This window comes from Mesocricetus auratus, unplaced genomic scaffold, assembly GCF_017639785.1.
Source record: "Mesocricetus auratus isolate SY011 unplaced genomic scaffold, BCM_Maur_2.0 Super-Scaffold_4256, whole genome shotgun sequence".
Classification (NCBI taxonomy): domain Eukaryota; kingdom Metazoa; phylum Chordata; class Mammalia; order Rodentia; family Cricetidae; genus Mesocricetus; species Mesocricetus auratus.
The window spans coordinates 5,484,481-5,502,413 of NW_024429182.1; the positions used below are offsets into that span (position 1 = coordinate 5,484,481).

The 17,933-nt window shown below is 49.3% G+C and overlaps 1 protein-coding gene across 45 annotated transcripts in view; it reads right to left on the reverse strand.

Moving 5' to 3' along the window:
- Window positions 1-17,933, reverse strand: part of Tcf7l2 (transcription factor 7 like 2) — a 191,720-nt gene that overhangs the window by 160,239 nt on the left and 13,548 nt on the right. The window lies entirely within an intron of this gene.

A 17,933-nucleotide genomic window follows, 5' to 3' on the forward strand; every position in this document is an offset into this window, starting at 1 on the left:
TCTCATTTAACCCTGAGAGTAACTGCAGCACAGCGTGCTATGGATAAACTCACACTCAGAGCAATGAAGTAACCGGCCATGGCCCACACACAGGCTTTGACTAACATCCTTCCTTTCCACCACAAATGTTTCTCACTTTCCGTAGTTCTGAGGATCAAGCCCAGGTCCTTCCACATGAGGACCAGGTGCTAGCCCAATGAGCTACACTCTAAACCCCTACAGACTTGCTTTTAAAGCCACTAGAATATTCTCCTGGCCTCTCATTGGCCCTGCTGTTGCACACATCCTACAGAGTCAAAGGTCAGCCGTCCACGGCCAGGTCGCTGGGGAGTGGACCTAGAAGAGTCCAGTAGTCCTCCTAGCTTCATCTATCCGCCACTGATTCTTCTGCCCCCATTTAGACACAAAATGAGGTTGTCCCAGAGCAAAAATATCTGGTCTCACCAAGAGCTACCTAGGGGAACAGGTCAGTGTTGGTGTTAACTGGGGGTGGGGAGGATGGGTATTAGATTAAATAAATGAAGATATTTCAGCTCCTGTTGAAAGCCCACGCCGTCTGCCAGGATACCTGGCACAGCAGGGTAGAATGGAAAACATTTCCTTAGCCTAAAGCCACTGGCAGCTGGAAAGGTATTGGCTAATGCAGAAATAAATTAATTAATTAAATTAAACAAAAGTAATAAATGGGATGTAAATTTAAAGATAAAGGAATGAAACGTGGCATTGGAAAACAAGTCTAGTTTATTGCTGTTATTGCTGATCTTTCTATTATTATTTATTATTATTATTACCGCAGGGAGGGATAATCACACTCACCTACTGTTTTACACACACACATCCAAGACAAAAGGAAGAGAGTGTGAACAGAAAATCCAAAGAGGGGACCGCAAGAGTGCTGGCCACCAAGCCTGACAAACTGAATTCAGTCTTTGAGACGCACAGAAGAGAACCAACTCCCCCTCAAGTTGTCTCCTGAGCACACCATGGCATGCATGTACTTATCAGCATGCAAACATGCAAACACAAATACACGCCATTAAATAAAGAAAACTGTAAATCCAATTAACCAGGACTGCCCCCTGGTTCCTCATATTTCACTCCTCCTCTTTTCATATGAGACTCTGAAAACCTAAAGGAAGCAACAAACACCCACGGCCCCTGAGGCCCTGTGCTTTAAAATCAGTCATCTGCAAACAGGGAGGCTTTAACTGTCTAGAACCAGGAGATGGTAAAGAAACAATGGCTGCTTTCAAGTCAATGGGGAGAATCGATGTCATTTCTCTAAGCCCCGGAGGAATAAATCATCCTGGGCAAACTCCTTTCTGCACCACTGTCACCCAAGTCTAAGTGTGAACAGACTCAGAGTTGGCTGGCCACTGATGGATTTCTCACTCAAGGAAAAAAACCACAAGAAAGTTCCAGCAAGCTGAGCTGGCCTAGGCTAAGGACTCAAGCCCAGCTACAGAGACGTCAGCCCTTCATCCCATAGGTATCCAGGGACCGAAAGGTTCGAGAGCACCCATGCCAGGTTTCCCAGATCTCTTAGCCTTGCTAACTAAGTAGCATTAGGTATCTTTAAGGTAAATTGGAGGAGAAAGAAGGGAGCTGCCACAACATGCTCGTTAAGACTCAGACAAACAAGAGGTGACCGGAAGAGCCACAAACAAATGTGTTAAGTTCACAAGCCAGGGGCCAGAAGTCTGTCTTCCAAGAACAAGAAGGGCATGGCTTTCAAATTTATATTGTTAATGAAGACTTAAGCAAGAGAACTGCAACCAATGAGAAGGCACGCCACAGTCAGAAGGCTACAAATTCCTGTCTTGCTGACACTAATTTCATGCCCATCAGAAACTGAATGGCTCTGAGTTCAGTGCCCCCACTGAATATTTTTTGTTTGCCTTCATGGGGAGGTAAATTATGGGGGATGACCTCTGGCACCATAACTCCCTTCTCTTCAGAGGGTAAACTCTACCGCACTCACTTGAGGAAGAAATAACTCAGAGTCAGATCCACTGCCTGATGGGGAAGGGGAGCCGGAGGCAGCTAACGCAATGTGGCACGGGTCTGTTAGCTAGGCAACAGTTTCCATACCTCAGGGACAGTGAGTGGCACGCCCTCACACATTTCTCAGGTGTCCGGTGACATGTGAGAACCTCTGACAGAATCTCCCAACAGTGTCCATCACAAGCCAGACCTCTCATGGGATCTATTTCTTTCAGATGAGAAAATAACAACACAGAACAATTCTGCCACCAGCCCAGCTTAAAACTTTCAACTGTATGTTAAAGCAAAAAAGTTCAGTCATAGCCAAGAATTAAAGAGTCTAGAGGTGTGTGTTTGTATCGTGTGTGTGTGCACGCACACGTGAGACAGTGAGAGAGAGAGACAGAGAGAGAGACAGAGAGAGACAGAGAGAGACAGAGAGACAGAGAGAGACAGAGAGAGGCAGAGAGCCTGGTGGCACATGTCTATAACCTCAGCAGGACTAGAGAGATAGAGGCAGGAGGATCAGAGGTTCAAGGTCATCCTTGACTGCATATTAAGTCCCAGGCCAGCCTGGACTACATGAGACTTCCAAAACACAAAAACAGAGGCAGAGGGATGGCTCAGCAGGTGGGTGTGTTTGTCATCCTAAGGTCATCAATTACATGTGGGAGGAGAAAATCAACTCAAAAAAGCTGTCTTCTGATTTGCACACACATCACGCACGCACACACATACGCATGCGCGCACAGTGGGGGGAGAAGCCCAGTGCAGATGGGGAGGAGGGTTAGGGAACACAGTGGGGCTGTGTGTACAAGAAGCAGTGTAAGTGCTCATGCATGAAACTGTCATCATGGAGCACACGGCTTTTAACACCAACCAAAAGGGGGCAAAGCAGGGAATGACTGATGCTAGGGAAAAGGGAAAAGCCCCTGCTTCACGAGAAAACTCTGAAATGGAAACCCGTTAATGAGGAAAACATAGCTCTGCCAAAAGAGGCAACAGGAAATCAATTGGGAGATCAGTCACCTCACGGGAAACACCGTGGAAAGTGGGTCTAGCTGCTTCCACTGCGGTCCTCAGAGGTGTGACACAAGGAGCACAGGAAGAGGGAAAGCCTGCCACGGAAACGATGGCTCTAAGGCGACCCGCCAGGGACCACACTGGGTATCCCCGAGGGTCACCATCCTGGGTAGCCTTTCAGACCAGTTTCTTCTGGTCACCCCAGTTCCACAGCATTCAGACTCTCGAGCAGTGATAATGACTGGAAACCACAAACCAAGAGTCAAACCAAAAGATAAAAAAAAAAAACAAAAAAAACCCTCCGCCCTCTGGGTAAAGGCGGAGATATCAGAGCCGTGAAGCCTAGAGTCAAAACCATCGCTTCTTTGCCTGCGGCCTGTGGCTTTAGCAAGCACTTTTTACACGTCAGATCCTGGGTTTTGGTCACATTTAAAGCCATTGCCGGGTTCCTTCAAGTGTCATGCCCAAAGTTCCAAATCAGGGGAGCGCACGCACGAAGCACCTAGCAACGGCGACTTTATCTCTTAGGTAGACAGTGGGGCAGTAGAGACTCCAACTCCATATAAGAAGCAAGCTAGCCTGACCCACCCCAAAATGACAAAAATCGTGTCCCAAGTAGCCACACAACAGCTTTTCCTTTCTGATGAAGACTGACCAGGAAACTTGACTTCAGAGTGACCCGACCAAAACACATTTTTCTTTTTTTAAACAGGGGGCAGGGGTGGGGAGGCAGACTATCCTCCAAGGAAGGACCCCCCATGCCCACATCCCATCCCCACCCCCCACTCCCACGCCCCACCTCCAACCTCACAGTCCCACCCCCACCCTGCCAAATCTCCACAGAGCCCTAGTCCAGACTCAAGGACTCAAGCTGAGTAACAAACCCTTCACAACAAATGGGTTCACAAGCTGGGACTTTTGCAAGTGACATTTGTCATCTGCTTTCACTCAGGGCTGTGGCAGCAGTGACACGTTTTTTAAGAATACACAAACCAAAATAGTATGCACAAGACCACACTGGAGGCTGGGCAGACTCGCCCTTCCCAACCTTCCTTTAATTTCTTTTTGGAGGAAACAAAACAAAACAGCACAACACGTCTCAATACATCGAGCACGTGACTGCGGCTTACTGCTCTGTTTCCTTTTAGGGCTTCATTATGGAGAAGCTCTCTGCTTCTCCAGGAATTAGGAAGAAATAAATGTTGTCTGGTTCCAGAAGAAAATGATACCATTAGAGACCAGGAGGAAGAACCAGGGGAGGTTTGTTTGTTTGTTTTTATTTTAAGGATAAGAATCAAGTCCAGGACTTGGTGACTCCTAGAAACAATCCTGAATTGAGCCGCATGCCTCCCACAAATCAATAAAGGCCTTGTGCGGGTATCTTGCTAACCATTTCACTCCTAACTCTTTTTTTTTTTAATTTGTGTCTATATCTTGGGAGCTAATCAAAAGGACAAAGGTTCCTCTCTGAATGTGGCTGCCCTGTGTCAGCTTGACTGTGATTACCAGAAAACAGGAAGTTAACATGGGGGGGGCAGCTTTCCGACCCTAACCATTCATTCTCCAGAAGGACTAACTCACCTCCCTGCCCAGCCCACATCTCTGCCCACCTTGAAGAATATAAATCTGCCAACCCTTTCAAAGCCAGGGTAAAGTCACCAGCTCAGGGAAGGTAGACGCAAACTGCGGCTTCCAGGACAGACAGACATCTCCAAATTGGGGGTGCATCCCAGCACACTTCCTGCGTGCTCACCGAGTTCTGTTCTCCCCGGTTCCGTGCCATTTGGAAGCCTGGGGGCTTTCTGGAGGAGTGAGTAATTTAAATTTCTCCTCTGCCCACCATCTGTTGGTAACCAAGCTGGTATAGACACGTTCTCAGGACTCAACTCTGTGATGTCACCACAAGGTCTTAATCCTGTTGCTAGCTCTTCAAATGGGTTGGAACTTGGAGAAAGGAGATCTCCAGCAGATACACTTCCGGACAAAAGGTTTGTGAGGAACAAGCCAAGCGAGCGTCCACCGTGCCCCATAAGGTGGACTGGCCCCTGATGACAGGGAGAGCCCGTCATACCACCGGATTTACAGGGCAGAGGGTGTCAAGCGAGCGTTCCTCACCATCACTGCACAGGCGCCTTCAGTCCTCCCTTCTCTGGCAGCTTGCAAGTCCAATGAAAACCAAAAGGAAAAAAGAAGAACCCCCTCACAACTAAACGAAAAAGGAGAAGTCAGGGTGGCTCACTAGAGGGGTTCCATCTCTCCTCCCCAAACACAAAACTGCAGGCCTCCAAGGCCACCCCTGGGAAGCCAGTTCTGTAAAGCCATAAAAAGCAAAAACCACGGGGCGGGGGGGCGTGCTCAATATGCAATACAGATTTACAACAAAAACTGAGTAAGTGTGGCTGGTGAAATGACTCAGCAGGCCATGGCACCTGCCACCAAGACCCCTTCCTTCGGTTCAGTCCTACAAGCCATATACTGGGAGAAGAGAATTGGCTCAAACAGGTCGTCCTCTGATTCTAACATGTATGTGAGTCAATTCTCTCCTGCCACATGCATGTTGTAGTGGGTGTTTCGGCACATGTGTGCATATACAGACACACAGTAAGTAAAATGTCATTGCAGTTATTTAAAAAAAACTTAAAATGGAGTTCTAAAATAATACAGGGTAAATCAGATGCATCCATTGTTGCGCAATGAAACAAATGCCCAAGAATGAAGAACGACAAGCCAGGAGTGACCAGAGGGCAGAATGGAAATAAAGACCCTTCTGTTGTCCCCACCCCCACCCCACCCTTGAGACAGGGTCTTTCTGTGTAACAGTCCTGGCTGTCCTGGAACTCACTCTGTACACCAGGCTGGCCTCGAACTCACAGAGACCCTCCTGCCTCTGCCTCCTGAGTGTTGGGATTAAAGGTGTGCGCCACCACCATCCCACAAGGTCCTTACTTCTATGTCCTCATGGGGAGCTCAGGTGTCCACCTGAGAAAGCAAACCCTCAGTTCAGTGCTTTCATGTACACAATAAAGCACCTATCATGTGCAAAGTCACACCGCGCAATAGTGTTTAAAATAGACTGCTTTTAAATAAGCAGGACTCCTCATCCACCTCAGACATGCATCACGTGTATCTCAGAACGCAATGCCCCTTTAACTTTCCAATAAAGAACTAAATACCCCGGGATACATATATATTTCGGGGTATATGTAAAATAAGCATGTCCTCTCCTGGCATGATATCTGTGCGTGCGTGCGTGCGTGCGTGCGTGTGTACATGCCTGTGTGTGTGTGTGTGTGTGTCTCATTCTCTCTCTCTCTGTCTCTCTATCTCTCATTCTGTCTCTCTCTGTCTCTCTATCTCTCATTCTCTGTCTGTCTCTCTGTCTCTCTCTCTCCCTCCCTCCCTCCCTTTTGCTTTCTAGAATGAACTTTCTTAAGTCTCTTATCACAAGGCCCCAGGAAAGCCCCACAAGACTGTGGAGCTGGAAACACGTCAGCGCCCTCCAGTCCTTTCTGATTTGACGGTCGCTGGCATTCAGGAAAAGCAGATCCCCTTTCTGCTTCGTAGATTTTCCTCATTGGTTCATTTGCCCAGCGCCGTTCCCCTGCAGCACTGAGTGCATCTTTTTGTCATTCTGTTTTCCCCGCCATTAGTGCAGGCCGACACGCAGCTGCCTCACAAGAGTGGCCACAGCACAGCACGTCACTTTTCCCCCATGGTCACCCCTTTGACGAATGTTCACCAACACTCATATATCATCCCCAAATTGGTCCAAATGAATTAAACACAGCTCTGCTTAACATTACGAGATTTAAATGGATTTTCTCTCTACAGGTCTGCCCCATAATTGGGTTTATCCATCTTGTTGAAGTACAGTTTACACTTGCTAACATCACGCCAATTCAAGCTACATTTTCTGCTCCAGTGACAGGAGCAAGGCAGATTTGTCATTGGATCATAACAGGTAATTCAAACAACAATTAGTTTGATGACCGCCCGTATGTCAATGTCTGCTCCCCGCAGCCTGGCTCACCCCCGATGCTCTCTGTGCCTCAAGATGAATTGTCCTGGCGATTCTTCAATTTCAATCATCAGCAATGCTTACTGGATCAACCGAGAAACTGGCAGCCTCCACCAAAGCTCTAGTCCCCCTAGGATGGACAACCACCACAGACATCCACGTTCAAGCCTTGAAAACTGACCAGCTTTCAGCCAGGGCCATTTATTCTGGGCTTCATCTCAACCTCAAAAATTCAGGGAAGCACCAGGCTTAAGAGCAGGAAAAAACCAGCTTTGTTTAAGTGGCTTTGGCACCCACATGTAGCAAAGCCCTCTTCAACGGTGACTGACAGCTGTCAAAGTCTAAAAGTATGGTATCATCCCATGGACATTGCTACTTATCATTTAAAAAGAAATAGCCAAAAGAGAGAAGGCTAAGAGAGTTTTTAACGGCCAACTAACACCCACATTGTGAGACCCAGAAAGCCCTGGAACAGATGCAAACCAGCTTAGACGTGGCTACTTACTAAAGCCATGGTACCCACGGCCATTAAGAGAGCACACATTAGCACTGAGGAAGGACAGTTGAAGTCAACCTGCAAGACCCAGGAAAGAGCACTGAGCTGACAGAGGGGTGAATGCCCCACTCAAGCTATTCAGCAGAAGACGAGAAACAAATTATTATTGACTTTCTATGCCATAAGGGGGCTAATATTTAAAAACCTGAAAAGGTAACTCCATTGGCATTTCCAGTACGCACTGGCCTACTCCAGCCTCACTCACACGCTACTTCCTTCTGCTCAGCTGGATGTGGTCTGGTTCATTGGTTGATTAATTGGTTTGTTTGTCTGTCTGTGGCAGGATCTTATGTCGCCCATGTTGACCTTGTTCACTTGGTAGCGGAGGATGGCTTCCACCTTCTGAGTGCTGGGGCTGCAGTCCTTTTAAACGTGCAGCTTAGACCGTGCTGGGTTTGAACCCACGCCCATGAGTGCTAGGCAAACACTCAGCCTCTTGTCCACGCTCTACATCCCCAACTACTGGGACATGAATATGAGCTAAACACAATGCCAACCCTTAGGAAGAGCCTGCATGCTTTTCAAATGTCACAGAGTTGGGGCAGAATCTTTAAGTGACATAAGACAAATGCAAACAGCAACTAACAGGAGTCATAAATCTCCGTTACCCAGTGAAGATAGCCAAGGCTATCAAATTCATCATGTGTGAGGCTCTTGACAGCAAATAAAAAATATACACTGCATATCAGGGCGAGCCGTACTCCAGACCTACAAACAAGTGCCTCCTGGGCGCCAGTGACAAAGGCAGTGGCTTGCACCCAGCAAGCATCCTCCTGTGCACCAGTGACTGCACCACCCAGCCCATGGCAAACCCTGTCACATCCAGGTGTCTCCCAACAGCGTTCAGGAAACCGCCTCAGGTGCCACGATCATCCCCACCTCACACATCAGGAGGAGAAGCCTGGCTTGCCCGAGACTCAAACCCAGCCTGTCTAAGACACTGACCCTCATCGTCCCCACCTACTCTTCTGTTCCCTTAAAATGAGAAGGGGGGGGGGCTACCACAGCACCAGTGGAAGAAGACACACGTTAGTCTCCTACTCAAGGCCAGTGGTTCCCAGCCAGAGGTGACTTTGACCCCCCAGGGAACACCGGGTCACTTCTGGGAGTACTTTTAGTTAGCGTGCCTCTGTTGAGAGTTTTGCTGAGGCCAGAGATGGTAACACAAGATAGCTCCCCGGATCCCTGCACCAAAAAACCACCGGGGTCAAAGTATCCATCAGTGCTGAGACTGAGACACTGAGCTGCCCCATCCCGTCTGACACTCACCCGATCCCTAACTCCAGTAGCAGACAACCAACGCAGACAGGACTGTTTGCAGCCCAGCGTGGAAACGGGTGTAACCAACCCTTTTCCAAACACACGCCTCAAAACCAAGGCTTTGTGATGGTTCTTAAAAGCCCACACGCCTCCTTTGACTCTAACGTTCCTTCCTATAAGAAGATACACAGTACATGTAACTACTTTGAAACTTTCTTTTCCAATCTGATTAAGCGCTGAACTCATTGCCAAGCAATGGTTTGGGGTGGGACCCTCTGGGATAAGACCACTGCCAGGGACGGTAAGCCAGAAAGGAGCGAGGGGGGGGGACAGGAAGGAACCGACAGCCATTTATCCAGACTTTATATACCAGCTGTCCCAACCAAACTCCAGAAACAAATGAAGTGTCGGGTCTGATAAGGCTGCACATTCCAGCTCTAACCCATTTACAACGTTCTGTGCCCAGCTATACAGTTCCCCTAACTGTCAAGGGCTTCAGAGAAAACATAAAGCGAAACCTAACAAACCTAACAAACTTTCTCTCTTATACGAAGGAAATGTAGCCAGCTGACCTCCACGAGCACTCCCTGTGGCCCATGAGGGGACTCAGACAGCTGGCAGGACACTTGTTTTCACTTTCTGGTGAAAGACTAGCACTGTGCCTGCACCCTAAGCCACCCTCTCACTAAACGCGCGCCGGTCGGGTCTCCCAGAGCCTCACAATGGGGCTGAGTGAACAGTCTCAACAGCTGCAACAGCCACATCACAAACCCAGCAAGCAGGGTCGGGGTGTGGGGGGCGGGGGATCAGAGCACAGTGAGGCCAGGCTACTCCATCTGGCCAGCGGAGGGCAGGGGGGCAGCTGCTGCTGACTTAGTCAAGACAGCAATCCGTACACAAAATGACAGGTGTAGGAGATGGAGAGCGGTTGCTCTTGGAGAGGACCCGGGTTCGGTTCCCAGCACCCACACTGGGGCTCGCAAGCATCCATATTCCAGTCGCAGGGGGGGATCCAGTGCCCACTCTGAGCTCCATGGGCACCAGGCACGCCGGCACACACAGTGCATGCAATGGAACACTCGGGCGTGGCACCATGTAAAGACAAAGCTGAACTGAGACCCCCAATTCTTGGCTTGTCCCCTTCCCACCAAGGTGTGGCCAGAGTGAAGCCTGTTTGCCTGTCTGCGTCACTCACCTTCCCGACCTATCAAAACGGACTCTTCCTGCTCTATCCCAAGAATAGTCCGGGAGGCAATAATCAGCTCCGGCTGGTTGGATATGCATGTGCCCAATCCCAGCCTCAGACCAGTAGAACCCAACCCTGTACCTCAGCGTGTCCTGCCTGCGGCTGCTGAGTGCCTCTCTTCCACAACTCTACTGCCCAGCCCATGGTAGCGCCTCTTCTCTTCCCACGGATTCTAACCGAGAGGACGGTGCTCATCGCAGGTTCCCTGTTCAAACAGCCTTCTAAGACCGACTCCTACCGTTCCACAGACCCCAGACATCTGCAGAATTCCGAATGCAAACAGCCTCCCCCTAGCCCCCCGCCCCCAAAGGCCTTTGCACAATTCTCCTCCACCACAAAGACTATATGTGCACAGCTCTGTCCTCAGAAACTACAAGCGCACAGCGGCTATAGACTCCAAGATGCCCAAGGCCAGAGGGAAGCTACCACCAAACAGAGATGTTAGACAGGATGGATACTCAGAGGATGCCAATGGAGGTGTCTAGATCAGGTGTCTGAGCCCTGTTCTCAGTACTTCCCAGGTACCCATGATGTGTAGCCAGTGTCGGGAACCACTGCCTTGGACCCATGGTTCTCCACTAATCCAGACAAGGGCCTCAACTTTACTCAATAACAAGGTAAAACTACAAACACAGGCACCCATCCCAGACCTACAGAACATGAGCCTGGGACGGGATCCCAGTCTTCTTAAGCTTCTCCAAGATGTTCCCAGGAGATGGTGGCCCAAATTCAGGACACACTAACCTAGTCCTACAGAACAGAACCCTCCAGGAAGAGCGCCCAGGATGTGCATGCCACAGGTCCCACGGGTCATCTGTATGGTCTAGGAAGCTGGATGGTAGCCATGGCCTGGCAAACAGGTAGGCCCTCTGCTTAGTCCTCTCGGTGCTGGGAACCCAACTCAAGGCATGAGCTCCGCCTCTGAATCACATCCTTTGCCTTGAGCATGGCTTAGCGTGAGGCTGCACCAGCAGCCTTGCTCCAGCCACACTGGCCTGGGTTGGAATCCCAGCTGACCGTGCGGGAAAGTAAGGCATGTAGTTTCTCGTTTGCAAAGTGGGGTGATGAGGACCATAGCAGGAGCTCTGCCCCTCAGGGCCCCTCCATGCACTGATGAGAAGTCAATGAATAGAAAGCATTTAACGCTGGGCCCAGTGCACCAGGAGAACTCAATAAACAAGCCACTATATTAACTGTTGTTGTTGTCTCTGACCCCCCCCCCCACCAAGCACCCATTGTCCCAGCTACTCTTTCAGAAGCAAATGCTCTCTTCACAGAGGCCTGGGAAGCAAAGGCCCCGGGCCAGTCTGCTCTCGCTCATGGAAAACATGGAGGGAGCATGTGCAGCCCTCCGTTTTGACTGGGCACCTGGAAACGTCAAAACTTCCAACAAGTAATCAATGGATCGATGTCAGGAAACTCCAAGGCTGCCCTTCTCAACCTTTAGTAGTTGAAAAATCTCTGATTAGAGTTGGAAATCCTGGTATGGACAAGGCCCTGGGCTCAATCCCCCGAACCACAAGTAACAGTGATCATGACGATGACAACAACTCATGTATGAAGCCTGGACTAAGCGGGAAGCCTATCAGTTACAGCAGTGGTTCTCAACCTGTGGGTCACAGGGGTCACTTGAGACCACTGGGAAACACAGACATTTACATCACGATGCATAACAGTAGCAAAATTAGAGTTATGAGGTCGCAGTGAAAATAATTTTATGGTTGGCGCCACCACAACAAGAGGAACTGTATTAATGGGTCACAGCATCAGGAAGGTTGAAAACCACTGAGTTAGAGCAAGGTGTGGAGCTTAGAAACCAGTACCTGGGTCTGGTAAAATGACTCAGCAAGTACAGGTATTGTCACTAGCATGGCAAGCCAAGTCCCATCTCCAATGCTCCACACACACAAAAACACACTCAACACAAAAAACAGAAAATTTTAACAGTATCTGAAACAGCACAGAGGGTGGACAGGGGCAAGGGATTTTTGTCTGTTTTGCTCACAAATAAATCCCCAGTGGATGAAGTTCCTAAATGAGTGAGTGAGCTAGCACCCACCGGCTTCAGTTAAACCTCTCGTGAATAACACCCACCAGCTCACCTCTGTGCAAGCACACAGGCTCCTCCTCCGTTCTTCGTGGAAAGTGGACATGCACGCTCATCTACAGTGGAAAGTGTGTGTGTGTGTGCTCATATAGAGTGGAAAGTGTGTCCTCATCTAGAGCGGAAAGTGTGTGTGCACTCTCATCTCCAGTGAAAAGTGTGTGTGCACACTCATCTACAGCGGAAAGTGTGTGTGCACTCTCATCTACAGCGGAAAGTGTGTGTGCACTCTCATCTACAGCGGAAAGTGTGCGTGCACACTCATCTACAGCAGAAAGTGTGTGTGCACTCTCATGTACAGCAGAAAGTGTGTGTGCACTCTCATCTACAGCGGAAAGGGTGTGTGCACTCTCATCTACAGCGGAAAGTGTGTGTGCACACTCATCTACAGAGGAAAGTGTGCACTCTCATCTACAGCGGAAAGTGTGTGTGCACACTCATCTACAGAGGAAAGTGTGCATTCTCATCTACAGTGGAAAGTGTGTGTGCACTCTCATCTACAGCGGAAAGTGTGTGTGCACTCTCATCTACAGCGAAAAGGGTGTGTGCACTCTCATCTACAGCGGAAAGTGTGCATTCTCATCTACAGCGGAACGTTGCACACTCATCTACAGCGGAAAGTGTGTGTGCACTCTCATCTACAGTGGAAAGTGGACATACCCTCGCACATCTACAGCAAGTGCTTACACTGAGCACTGACTTGCAGGCCAGGCCTGGTGTGTGTGTCCTAGGGACATCAGGAGCTCAAGCACAGCCTAGATTGGTAGCGAATTCTAGGCCAGCCTGAGCTACATGAGACACTGTCTTAAAATTTAAGTGATAATAATTTTTTAAGCTCAAACAGACTGATTTTGGGGGATTTTCCCACTAAGCTGCACTCTGCACATCCATACAAAATGAAAGGCCAGGAAATGCAGTGGATAACATGACAGCTTAAGAACCCAATAAAGGGAAGGCGGTAGTGACCCACGCCTTAATCCCAACACTTGGCAGGCAGAGACAGGCAAGTCTTTGTGAGTTCGAGGCCAGCCTGGTCTACAAAATGAGCTCCAGGACATCGAGATCTACATAGAGAAACACTGTCTAGAAAAAAAAACCCACAACAGAGACCAACATCAGAACTCCAAATTAGGGGAAAACCAGGAACCCTCATATACCTTGACACCTTGGTCTTAAATTCTGAACAAATCTGATACTAATCTCTAGTCATCTCCATCATGTGTGCAGACTGAGGAATTCCAGCCACAGAACCTCACAACTCTATGGGACAAGACGCCCTTTCACATCAGGGTGGGCAAGCTTTCCATCCTTGCCCGGACTCCAGAAAGCACCCAAGCTCTGGAAGGAGGTCCCGGGGGCTCTGGTGAATCCCTGTCGAGGAGATGCAGAACCAAGAGCCTTGGAAAGCTCACACAAGACCGTGCAAGGTTAGCAAAAGGGAGAGCAAACTCACTGCAGAGTCTCCGCCACTCAGCTGTGCAAACAAAAAGATCCATTTCTTCTGGAGCTGTCTTTGGCCACAAGCATGAACCTGTATGTGAGTGCGCATGCACACACAGAAACCACATCTCCAAAGGAAAACAACCATGAAAGGTCTACACAAGTTTGTTTTTGTTGGGTGTATTGCTTTTCCCCCTAAATCACATCTGACTTCGTGCTAAAACATCAACCTTTGGCCAAAACACTCTTAAAACAAAGCTTAATTGGTTTTCAAGTAGCCCTTCAGAGAACCCAGGGAAAGATCTTGTGTAGGCTCCCTCTGCCTTGATTACAGGGCTTCTCTTGGAGGCTGCGATAATGACCCGAGTAGGAAATTTGGAAGAGGTCCCTCCAGGGAAGCTACAGAGATGCCTAACTGTGCACCACCACCTGCAGGCCATCCCCAGGAGGCACCTCTGGTTTTGCACATCTGCAATTAGAGTCCATCCTTGTCCTCATCACCACTTAACAGAGAGAGCGGAGGGATCTGGACCTAAGAGCTAGGACCAGAAGCCAACCTCCCGCTTTAGGGGGCAACCCAGAAGAGTGTCATCTATAGGCAGCCTGTGATCACATGTAGATCATTTCATCACTGCCCACACACACGACTAATTGCCGTGTATTTCAAAGACGACACTCAACGTTCCCTGGGCAGGCTTCTACCTATAAAACATTGATGCAAATATATATATATGTATATATATGTATATATACACACACCCCTCAACACCACTCTTAGGCACACTTGCTAGTGTAGGACAATAGGCGCAGACACCACCATTCTTCCAAAAGGCTCCCGAAACTTCTAGTCCTGTATTTGGGATAGGGTGAAGCTGGAAGCAACCGAGTATCCAGCAACACGGAACAATGTACGCTGTATGATTCCATGTATATGAAGCCAAACAACAGCAAAGCAGGCTAAAGGAATAACCCACTGTTGGGATTTTAGTCACAGGTTGGGAAGAGAGGAAGCCACAACACTGTCTCATCAGAGGGTAGTAAACCTCAGCCCAGGGTCCAAATCCAGCCAATGTTTGCATTTATAAATAAAACTTTATTGGGACCAAGTCATGCTTTTTCCCTTCATGTTTATCCCAAGATGCTTTCAAACCAAAGTAACTTTAAGTTAACCAGTCTATATAACCTCAAAAGCTTAAAATATGCACAAGCCGCCGGGCGGTGGTGGCGCACGCCTTTAATCCCAGCACTCGGGAGGCAGAGGCAGGCGGATCTCTGTGAGTTCGAGGCCAGCCTGGACCGACAGTCTCCAAAACAATACAGAGAAACCCTGTCTCGTAAAACCAAAAAAAAAATATGCACAAGCCCCCATTTGTAGGTTCATCCACCTCCTTAAACACTTGTGGACTAGGCTGTGTTTCAGTGACACTTCTAAAAAGCCAACGGTCTGGAGGCTGCTCAGGGAACAAGCTCACAATTAGCATCCAGGAGGCCCTGTGCTCCAACACACACACACACACACACACTTGTGCACACATGCACGTACGCGCAGGCACACACACAGCAACAGAATTAAATAACAGTTTATTATCATTGCTAATAATAGCCATAGAGTACATACACTTATACCCCTTTAATTTTTAGCCCACTTATACTGTGTTCTCAACCATTCTCACTGGCCTCGTCTTCCAAGAACCCAGGAGGGCTGGATGGAATCGACAGTGAGAAGGTCCCAGCACAGCCACTGATACCAGGGGACGAATCAATGTGTCTATAGAGCCACTCGGAGGCCATTCACACCCGTGGTGAGCTTTCTGGCTCAGTGCTGAGATGACCGAAGGGGTGGAGAGGGAGGGCGAGAGGAGTGAGCCTCATGTGACACCGGTGTCACAGTACCAGGTTATTTTAGGATGGGACTTAGGAGAGAGCAGCAAGCTGAGCTCCTCCTGAAATACAGTATTCGTTCAGGTCCAGCCAGTTATAAGTTTCCAGGGAAGAACAGCTGCCCCAACATCTCATTGGATTCAAGCACGGGACGAGAGAAGGCCAGGTCTGTTTTCCTGTGCGCCAAGAGACCGCCCCCCAACCCCCCGCCCCCCACCATCCCAGGGTGCTATCTGCCCCCACCCCCACCCACCCAGGCTGCTGCTGAAATGCCCAGGGAATTCACAGAACAATCTTAATTCTGTCTGAGCTTTGCCTCTTTTTTTCCCTCTGCTTCTTTCTGTTTTGTTTTTGGCCATTTATCCTTTGATGATCACGCTAAAACTACAGCTAGCTGCCATTTGCCTTGGCCTTGTGCTGGCGGAGCAGACACTGACGGAGAGTGGACACTTCTGAAAGCACACAGCTAGGGCTCCAATAAAATGTCCCTCTGTCTGCCCACATGGGCAGCAGGCCTCAGCAAACAGAAGCAGAGGAGAACAATACTACCTGTTCATGGAGGAACAGGGATGGCTTCAGTCCTTCAAACAATAAGCTCTGTAATTTACTCCATCTTCCTCCTGAGAAAGGGCTCCACATGGCCCGCATCGTGCCAGGTGGTTTGGAGAAAGACAGAACTGCGCCTTCAAACAAGGGACACTTCAGCGCGGGGTGCTAAGATTCAGCAGCTGGGCTGGTCTCGGGCTGGTCTCCCAGTGACATGGCCCCAGCCAGCTTTTCCACACCAAGATAAGCATCACTGTCCTATTCAGCCTCAACAATTCCCACACCCGGGGCAACAAGATTTTCCAGCCCTCTTGTGCTGGAGCAAGGGCCTCCCTAGGCCTGGGGATACTGTGTTTATCCACCCATTCACCCAGAGCTGGGGTTTAGACTTGCTCTCTAACCAAGCCCTGAGTCTAAACTGTTTTCTAATGGCAAGAGGTACTGGGCCTTAAAAGGAAGCAATTTCCAACAGGAAGTGTGCCAGGAAACTGGAGCTTCATGCTAACCACACAGTTTTGAAAGTATCTGGGTGTGGAGGGATAAAAGTCAGGAGATATGCCTTTTCCCTGAAGAACACACAGGGAATCAGTACCTGCCCAAGCACAGAGGGAAAGCAATTGTTTCTAAGCCCAGCTACTCTATAGCCTTGAAAGAAATACAAAAAGACAAGGAGCCAATCACGTGTTTGAACATGCTGACTCATGCCTCTCACTGGAGTGATAATTCCATTCACCTGGGGCAAAGAGCTGTCTCAAAGGAATAGGGAGGCTGAAACAGCAAAGCTAAGAAGCTGCAATAAGGTTGAGTGAGAAGTAGGAGCTCCATTAGACCACACAGGTACACACACACACACCCATCCATGTACATGAATGTGTTTATGTGTACCCACACACACCCATGGACACACATGTATACCTGCACACATGTGCATTCACACACATGCCCACACTCTCCTGTACTTAGGCACACGGGTCCACACGCACAAACGCGCTCGCACAACAACCTGCAAAGGCTTCCTCCAAAAGAGACAGCAAGGAGGCGGCATTCGCCAAGCCAACAGCAACTTAGGAGACCCGAAGGCAGACTTTCCACACCTACAGCCCTCGAAGGCCTCCTTGCCAGAGATTAAGACAGTACACTGGAGATGTGGGGGTTCAGTGAGGGGTACCATGAGACATCCGTCATAGCGAGGCCAGGCTGGCAAACGAAAGCACGTCAGTCTGCCTGAGTCGGCCGGCCGCTCTCTGCTGGCTCCTGTTCAGCCCGGGTCTGTATTAGTCTGTGATTTGTTTAGCCTCTGGATTTAAAAGAATGGAGGCACTACAAGAGCAGGAAACAGGACACTCATCAGAAGCTGGGATCTGTCGCCTTTCCCTTCCAACACTTCTCCTGTCATATATCAAGAGGCCCAAGAGAAATGAACATTTCAGGACAGTCAGGTCACAAGTGGTTACTCTCAGCACCGTTTACCATGACTTGGGTCCACAGGAAACAACTCTTCCTGGCTGCCTCGAGACCTCCTCCCCCTCTGAGTCCTCCCTGCTCACATCTGGCCAACCTGCCTGACTCCCAGCTCAAGGCCCTTCCTTCAGCATACACATGTAAGCACAACCAACCAACGCGGGGCCTATGCGCCCACAACGCCTGATCAAGACGCCCTCAAGCAAGGCAGACTCATCATCTCTCTCTTCATTTCTTTCCATCATTTTAGCGACGTTTCTTCTGACCTCCTTCATTTCCCACCTCCCTCAGTGATTCAAACCACCGCCACCGCCGCCGCCACCACCGCCGCCGCCATCATCACCGCCACCACCACATCATCACAACGACATCATCGTCGTGACCATCATCACCACCACCACCGTCGTCATCATCA